The 9,194-nt window shown below is 47.3% G+C and overlaps 1 protein-coding gene across 2 annotated transcripts in view; it reads left to right on the top strand.

The window, feature by feature from the left end:
* KAZALD1 (Kazal type serine peptidase inhibitor domain 1) overlaps nt 1–7,058 on the top strand; it is a 51,832-nt gene extending 44,774 nt beyond the window's left edge. For both annotated transcript variants that reach the window (XM_070780683.1, XM_070780688.1), the window contains exon 6: nt 6,879–7,058. The gene's annotated coding sequence lies outside the window, so the exon portion shown is untranslated. The remainder of the gene's footprint in view (nt 1–6,878) is intronic.
* Nucleotides 7,059–9,194: the final 2,136 nt, after the last annotated feature.

Genomic DNA, 9,194 nt, shown 5'->3' on the forward strand with positions numbered 1-9,194 from the left:
TTGTGGGACTCACAAGGCAGAGTAATTTGAAAGGAAATGTGCTTACTCTGTCCCCCGTTTGGAGCACAAGCGCTCTTGTGCCCCTTGGAATCACAGGGGCTCATGTGTGTGTCCTAACATACAGCCACAAGCACACACATGGCCACACACATCACGGGCACGTGCACACAATCACATACACACATAATCACAGGGACGGTGCGGGAGCCCAGAATGCTTTCTTTCACTTTAAGAAATCAGATCCCAGGAGCTTAAATAGTGCAGCCAAGGTCTGTCTTTGGGGGTTTCCAAAGAGAGACCCTCTTGAGATTTTTTTCTTCTAAAAACCCACACTGAACACACGCCCTGCAGTGCCCGCTCCCTCCCATGTGCATTCTGTCCCTCTTAAGAGTGACTGGACTTCTAACATTGTCACATCAGTGTACACACCTGAGGTCTGGCCCAGTGCAGAATTTCAGTGTGAGGGCTCCTAGAGGGTAGACCCAAATCTCCCCTCATCTGAGCTCCAGCCCCAGGACACTGTCTCGGATGGGGTCGCTGAGTTTTAAGGAGAGGCCAAGGAAGGTGAGATGGAGGTAGAGAGGAGGGCCATGAAGCTGGGGAGGACCCCAGACTCAGTGACCTTGATACATACGCCTCTTAAACACCCAGACACCCCCACCTTCAGGGGGTGTGAGGAGGGGAAGGAAGAGAATGCGGAACAAGTGGCCAGAAGGGATGACGGGGGCACGTGTGAGGCACGTGGGTGGAGATTTAGGAGACAGTCTTCACATTCATTTTGGGGGTAAATGTTTTATTGAATTACAACATATATTCAGACAATATCTAAATTATGTGCCTTATGGTTTATTATTATATATGTGAATAGAACTCAGTGAGTTTCCACAAGGTAGACACCCCCATGTAGACAGTATCCTGATCAAAATGAAGAATATTCTCAGTATCCCAGGGACTCCCTCATGCCCCCTTTCCATGCACAATACCCTAGTCTGACTTCTCATACAATGGGTTAGTTTTGTCTATTTTTATCCTTCATATAAGGGCTTCCCACGTGGCGCTAGTAGTAAAGAACCTGCCTGCCAATGCAGGAGACAAAAGAGATGTGGGTTCGATACCTGGTTTGGGAAGATCCCCTGGAGAAGGGCATGGCAATCCTCTCCAGTATTCTTGCCTGGAGAATCCCATGGACAGAGAAGCCTGGTGGGCTACAGCCCATAAGGTCACAAAGAGTCGGACACAACTGAAGTGATATAGCATGCACACACACATCCTTCATACACATGGCATTGTAGAGCACATTAACTTCTGTGTCTGTCTTTGCTTTAACATTACAGTTCTGAGACCTTTCTAGGTTGTGCTGACACAGCCTTAAACACTATTCATACCTGGAGATGCACACAAACTTATATGTGTGCTCACACACAGGCAGGCAGGCGCATGTGTACATGGTTCTGCCACAAGCATGCACACAAACTCACACATAAGCACATGCACACACACCCAACTTCTCATGCACATGTGCACATTCTCTTACACTCACATATGTGACTATCATGCACACATATAAATACTCACACCCAGATACTCATGCTTATACACACTCACAGGGGTTCTCACACACACAAACATGTTTTCAAGACAGATGTGTTATACTTACCTTGGTTTTCCCACACAAATGCACCCTCACACCATGCACCCCCAGGCTCATGCATGACACCCGTTTCTCACAACCCCGTGCCCACTTTCACAGGCTGAGGCCAACCCCCAGCCTCTCTGGTTCAGGCTCTAAACAGACAGAGGAATGTGATCAAATCGACAGCTGAGAACTGTCCTGAGAGCAAAGCTGTACTTTGTTGAGAAATCTGAGCCCTTATTGGAGGGATACAACTGTCTGTGTGTCTGGAGGCTGCGGGGAGAAGGGAGGTAGTGGGGTGGTCTCCCAGGGCGCCTGTGGCCACTGGGCTGTTTCCATTATAAAAAATGATGAAAGGGCTGGAGCAGTGAGAGCATGGCTGTGAGTAAATAAAGCTGCCACCTTTGACCCTTGGAGGCCAGGGCTCATCCCAGAACGAATGCTCATTAGTTGGGGAGGGGGTGCTCAGGCCCAGCCCAAGTTCTCCAGCACCCCAGGCTCAAGGCCAGACTCCCAAGGGGGAGGGGGAGGGGACCTGAGCCCCTGTATGATGCTAGGGGACATGTCAGGGAGCAGGGGGAGGAGAAAGGAGTAGAGGATGTGAGGTGGAGGTTGGGGACATTCGTGGGGGAGTGGTGGGGATGGGGAGGAGACTGACTTCTCTCTCTCTCTGTACCTCTCCAGGTCTCTACTGCTCCTGAGCTCTGAAATAACCATATGTCCCCCTTCTCGTGTTTAAGGCTTGCTTTGCTTATTTTTCTAATCATCAGGAACTACAGGCAAACAGGAGTTAGCAAAAATAACAAACACAGGCAAACTACAAAGTCACCAGGAATTCCAGAAAGGTTGAGAAGTGGTTGTTTCCGGCTTTGACAGAAATGAGAGTGTTTCTGGGCCTGCCCGCTGTGAACTCCCCCGCAGGAGGTCTGTCCAGCTCAGTCACTGGTTTGGAGAAAACGTTGTTTGGGTCAGTGGCGTTGAAATGGTCGTCAGTGGTGGTCACCCCAGCTGCTGTCCTTATATGTGTTTGTCTGCACAGAGCCGAGTTGGCTGCATGGATAAATAAGTGAAGGGATGAATGAAAGGAGGTTTCATTCCGTGGGTCTGGCTTCAAAAGTCTTTCAACACGTTTGTGGGATTAGCCTCACTATGGAGTTAGGAAGGACCCTCAGCCGTTTTCAGGCTTCCTCGTCTCTTCTTTCTGCAGCTGACCCTCTGGATGCCCCTCCTCAGGGCTGACATTCACTTTATTCTATAATCACATTGGTTCCTAGAGGGTCCCCTGGTCCGGTTCCCAGGAGAAGAAAGTACTTTGCAATCTGGTTCTCAAAGAGCCCTGCCCTGCATGTCTCTCCATCCTGAATGGACCCAATAGTCACTCTCTTTGCCCCTCCTGGGGGACACTAAGTAGGTCCTAGGAAGTCCTGCCTTGGCTAATTATAATAAAAGTAATAATGACAATGCCATATAGCAATAAACACAGAAGTGTTCATCAAAAGATAAGAGTACTCCCAGGTTGATGTGCGAGGAGTGTACAGCGAAGCAGACCATTGTACCCCTACCCTTGCCACCCATCTATGCCTGATTTAGCAAGAGGGAAGACAGTACAAGAAAAGCATCTCCATCTTCCTGTAAGCCTGAAGACTTGTGGCTGGAATTGAACAGGAGGGAGGGATCGCTGAAGGACACAAGCATACTCCAAGAGGGACAGAGCTCGCTGGGGTGGGGGGAGTGCCCAGTTCTTGGCTGGGAGAGCTGCCTCTGGCCAGTGAGACATGGCCTGCAGCCAAGCTCCCAGAACCTGGCCCCTTTCTATCACCCAGGCACAAAGCCTATTTCCCCCAAATCCCTGATGGTGACTTGCTTGGTCTTTGTCCCTGGGTGGGGAGGGGAGGCGGAACCCCCATGGAGGGAGGAAGAATCTGAGGCAGCTGAGCCCTGTGTGTCAGCACTGGATTCTTAGTCTGCACTCGAGGGCCCCTCTTGGCCCAGTCTCTCTTGCCTCATCAGTCGAGATGAGGGAGAGAGCCAGGTGGGCTCAGCTTCACAACCAGCTGGAGACGCAGAAGACATAGGTATCGCAGAAATTGAACGCTGTTTTCTGACTTCTCCCTTAGCATTCTGTCAACTTTCAACTCCCCCAGATCATGACTGACTTTTACTGAGAAGTTACTCTGGGCCACACACTATTATGTGGAGTTACATGAATTAAATGATTTAATCCTCACAATGATTCTAAGAATAGGTGCTACTACTATCCCCATTTTACAGATGAGAAAATTGAGATCCTGAGAGGTTAATTTACTGGTCTAAGGTTACCCAGTTTTTAGATGAATGACTGAAACTGGAACCCAGCAATGTAGCCTCTAGGGAGCTGGTGAGTATAACCAGCTGGTAGGAGCTGGCTTGGGGACGCGAAGCCCAAGTCAGGAGTCAGATTTGGAAGGTAGTGAGTATCCTGTTAGCTGTCCTGAATCTCTGCTGCTGGGGTCCTCTCCTCTGACCTAGGGCAGACATAGTCCTACCCCTTCCACAAGCAGCACCAACTTCTCTGTGTTAATGGAAAGGTGGGATGACTCACACCCTCTCCTTTCCCTATTTTATCGAACTCCTATCTTCTCAATAACAAAAAATTCCGTCAGTTTGAAGCATCAACTATTACAGCAATTGTAATGTTCCATCCCTTGATCCTTATCAAGGTTATGACCTGTACTTTTTCAGCACTGTAGTCAGTGAGTGTGTGTGTTAGTCACTCAGTCATGTTCCACCAGGCTCCTCTGTCCATAGGATTTTCCAGGCAAGAATACTGGAGTGGATATCCTATCCCTTCTCTAGGGGATCGTCTCAACCTGGGATCGAACCCGGGTCTCCTGCTTTGCAGGCAGATTCTCTACTGTCTGAGCCACCATGGAAGCCCCTGTAGTCAGTAAGAACATACAATCTTTTGTGAATTTTTAAAATTTAACATTACATTGTATTTCATTTCCCTGCATCCTCTTAGTCATCATTTTAACTATTTAGTCCCTCTTGTGTTACATTTTATGATATAAAATAACTTATTGTTCAAGTGGTAAACCTTTCCCAACCCTGTTTATTGAGTTACACTCCCTTCTCCCTTGTGTTCAAACATCTCTATTCAATTCTTAGGTGTGATTGGCTCTGTTTCTGGGCTCTCTTCTGTCCCACTGATTTCAATGTCTATCTTGGTGCCTACACCACACTGTTTCCGTTTAGTTGCTCTATAACAAAACATTTGAACATCTAGTCAAAATTGCTCTTGTTTAGAAAAATTATCTGATATATTCACCTATTTACTCTTTCATGTGAAACTTGGAATAATTTTTTTCTGAGGTCAAGAAAATTTCTAGGGTGATTTTGACTAGTAAATCCAGTCTGTAAATTTTCTTGGGGAATATTGATATTTTTACACTGTTCAGCATCTTCACCAAGGAAGGTGTTATGTTCTGCTTTTGTCTGTGTCATAGTTAGCAATTTGAATTTGTTGTTCTGCTGCTAAGTCATGTCTGACTAGGCTCCTCTGTCTTCCACTATCTCCTGGAATTTGCTCAAACTCATGTCTATTGAATCAGTGATGCTATCTAACCATCTCATCCTCTGCCACCCCCATCTCCTCAATCTTTCCCAGCGTTAGTCTTTCCCAATGAGTTGGCTCTTGGCATCAGATGGCCCAAGTATTGGAGCTTCAGCATCAATCCTTCCAATGGATATTCAGGGCTGATTTCATTGAGGATTGACTGGCTGTATACTATTCCTTTGTGCTGATGTTCCCTGGCTGGTTTAATCATTCCCCTAGTGTAGGGTATTTGGGTTGCTTCCAAGGCTGAGCCACTGTGAATAGTGATGCTATAAACATCTTTGTACAAACTGCTTTTTTATTTCCTTGGGAATGTGATCCCCAAAGTGGGATTATCTGATCAAAGGATATGAACAGTATCATGCTTTTTGTTACATAACCCAGGGAGGACGGGACCAATTTATAGCGACACCAGCAACATATAAAGAAATGTCTACTCTTCCCTTAGAAAAACCTTGAGCAGCTTGAACACTTAAAAGGATAACTTGTTCCTAAGGTAAACAAACCACAGACAAAAGAGGGAGTCTGAGTGCAGGGTTCTGAAGAGAGCCGATCCTGCAGCCAAAGAGGCAGTCTGTGCCTGGCCCATGGCTGCCATGCCGCCTATGAATCCTTCTCAGAGCCATATTCCCCATCAGCATGTGAGCCTGGCTTTATTTTTATTTACTTAGCTTATGTTTGTACAGCATTTGTTCTGTGTCAGATAGTACTCTAAGTACTTTACAAATATTAAGCCATTTACTTCTCATAATAAGCTCATAAGAGAGATCCTATTATTATTATCATGTCCATTTTACAGAGGAGGAAACCAAGTCATAGAGAAGTTAGCTGTAGGTCACATAGTAGGATTTGAACTCAGGCCATCTGGCGTTAGTTTCTTAACCACAGTGCACTGCATCCTTGATAAGAAACAGGCATTTCAGCTTGTAGCTGCCCTTCTTTTTCTGGGTCCTGAAGGAAAGGAAGACTCTGAATCTTCCTGTCCTGGGTTTCAGGCCATCTTACACTGGCCTTGTAATTACTTCCTTCTCACGTACAGCCATCATCTGTTGGATCTTGCATGCACCAGCCACTGGGCTTAGTATTTTTATGTCTTTTCATCTCTTTTAATCCTCACTACAATCACACAAGGAAGGCAGCATACCTTTATTTAACAGAGGAGGAAACTAAGGATCAGAGAGGTTAAGTATGTCTGTCAAGACCACACAGCTACTAGAGTGGCAGGAGAATTTGAATCAATGCCTTTGATCTTTCCATTATACTTGACTCCTTGAAACCCCACTCTTTACCCTAGTCCATTTCTTTTTGCCCTGATTGGTGTTCTTGAAACACACCAAAATGGACACCAACCGTGGTGGTGTAGCCTCGCTGCTCTTCCTGGCCACAGTCAGTCCTGGCTTCACCAGAGCCCATGTAGCCCACCCCCAAGGGAAATGCCATTTTTACCTTGTGCTTTTTGGAACTTAGAGGCCCCAATAGCTCCTTCCTTTCCTGTTTTGAAGTCCACGCCCCTTTGGCGTTACCCACTGGCTCCTACTTCCTGCCTCAGGATCTTCTGCTGGTTTACAGAGCACAGGTGATGGGCAGGTTCTGATTCCGACGAGCGGACCACACCCCTCACTCGGATCTCTGCTCCTCCTCCTTCTCCAGGTTCTCTGGGATGACTCAGAGCTCAGGGACCTTCCGGGAGTGGTTTTCATCCATCCTGTCGTACAACTGTTCCAGCCCCAAACATGCTGCGCGGACATTACACAGATGTATACAGAATTCCCAACAGGAATAAAATACGGCAATTCCCTGGCAAGCTCTGGAAGATTTGGTGGCAGCATAAACTGTGATAACCACGCTTGGCATGTTGAGTGGATGCATATTTGTGTTTGTGTGTCCTTTGGTGTGAACAGGCCAATGTGTGTGGTTGGATACATCTCTGAGTGCATGCTTTTTGGGTGGAAGATACCAGAGATGCATGTGTGAGTAGGTGAACCCGGGGCTTCAATGACAGCCTGATGTCTTAAGCTCAAAGGTTTGTGTTTGTGTTTTTGAGAGTGAACGTCTACATGTACCCCTGAATTTGTGTGTGTTTGTGTGCACACATGTACAAAGTGGGCAGAAGGTCTGCTGAGGAAGATTTCCTGTACCAAGAACACGAAGAAAAGAAGCAGCGGGGAGGCGGGACAAGAGAGTTAGGGTGGACAGAAAGTGAAGAGGAAAGACAATCAAATTTGAGGCTTTGAAACCAAGTGAAGGGATGCTGTGGGAAGTCCGAAGTGCTCCAGATTCAGACCAATTTGCAGAATTCAGCAAAGTCACTTGCAGCCCAGGGCAAGAATGGCAGGTCAAAGTTGGTGATAAGTATGTGCTGGTCTGGCCAGGGGTAACCCTAGTTTTAAGGGGACTGGAGAATATGGTTAAGCATGGCTCCCCTCTCCCATCCTTCAGGCCCCGGGCCCCCAGACCTAATGGCCTTTTGAGCTAAAGACTATTAGGCCTTGGTGGAGAGGTTGGGGGAGGGGAGAGAGGCTCCAGGAGGCCTAGGAGGGGGTCTTGCCAGCTCCCCTTGCCCTTCTGCCTTCTCCAAAGGCAAAGGCCTTCTTCCAGAAGCTGCTCAATGGTTTCGCTGACTTCAGAGGGATGGTGGAGGAAGGAGAAAGGAGGGGAGGCCTCTGAGGCCGGGAAACTTATGCTGAGCGTGCAGGCTGCCCAGCCCTTCCCTGGTCCCTTATTACTGAGGTCTTCGGGCATGAATGTCTTTTGAGTTGAAGGCCAAGAAGAATCCAGGGCTGTGTTAATGACCAGCCTGTACCAGGGCAAGGCCTGAAGCAAGGGGCTGCCTCTCTTTTCTATTTTATTTATCTATTTATTGGCTGTGTTGGGTCTTAGCTGCCGCATGTGGAGTCTTCACTGAGGTGCACAGGCTTCTCTCTAGTGGTGGCACACGGGCTCCAGAGCACGTGGGCTCAGTAGCTGCCGTACACTGGCTCGGTTGCCCTGTAGCTGGTGGAATCTTAGCTCCCTGACCAGGGACCAAACCCCTGAACTGGAAGGCAGATTCTTAACCACTGGACCACCAGGGAAGTCCCGGGTTTGCCTCACCTGAAACCCTGTCCACACTTTTCTGCTGTGTCGATGTTCTATTTTTCCAGAACTTACCTCTAATGCCTTGGTCATACCCTCTCAGCTGGACTCTGAAGAAGACTCAAGAGGAGGGGAGTTAGGGAGGCAAGGAGAAGGCATCCAGTATGTCTGAGGAGTTCACCTGCTGGGACTGGGAAACTGAGGCGGGTTTGACAAATATTCAGTTTCAATGACTCCCAGACCCGTAGCGATGACAAACATTTCATGTAAGTGTCAATGCAATAAGAAAGATGGTAAAGCAGAGATACACTGGATGAATTAGGACACTTACAATGTTTCATCTTTATACTGACTCTGACAGTAGCTTGTTGAAATTGAAGGCAGAGTCCACTGTGCCTGAAAAAAGCATGGGCCAGAGAAGTTCATGAATCTGTTCCAATTCACATTTGTAAAGCAGTGCAGATGAGACTTCACTCCATGCCTCCGTGACTCCAAGTGAATAACAACAACAGAAAAGGTAATTTTTAAAATACACATACTATCGATCCCACGAGGGCCTCATGAATTATGCCTGGAGAATGTCATGGGAGCCAGAACTTCAAAGTAGGATTGGGAATTTCCTTTCCTTTTATTATTATTATTTTCACTGGGGGAGATGGGTGTTGTCAGAGCATAGCACCCAACAGTTGGGTACAAGCAGGAAGGTGAGAGAATATTTCTCTCTCTTAACATTTATTAAAAAGGCTAACAGTATCCAGCAACTGGGGGAGTTGCTGGAGTGGAAAGTAAATTAAGAGCCTTGAATGGCGGGGATGAGGGGTTTTGAGTTTCCCATAGACAACAGTAAGAGGTTCCTAAGCCAGGGAAGAACATGCCCTGGACACCCTTTGA

The sequence above is a fragment of the Bos indicus genome, chromosome 26 (genome assembly GCF_029378745.1).
Source record: "Bos indicus isolate NIAB-ARS_2022 breed Sahiwal x Tharparkar chromosome 26, NIAB-ARS_B.indTharparkar_mat_pri_1.0, whole genome shotgun sequence".
Lineage (NCBI taxonomy): Eukaryota > Metazoa > Chordata > Mammalia > Artiodactyla > Bovidae > Bos > Bos indicus.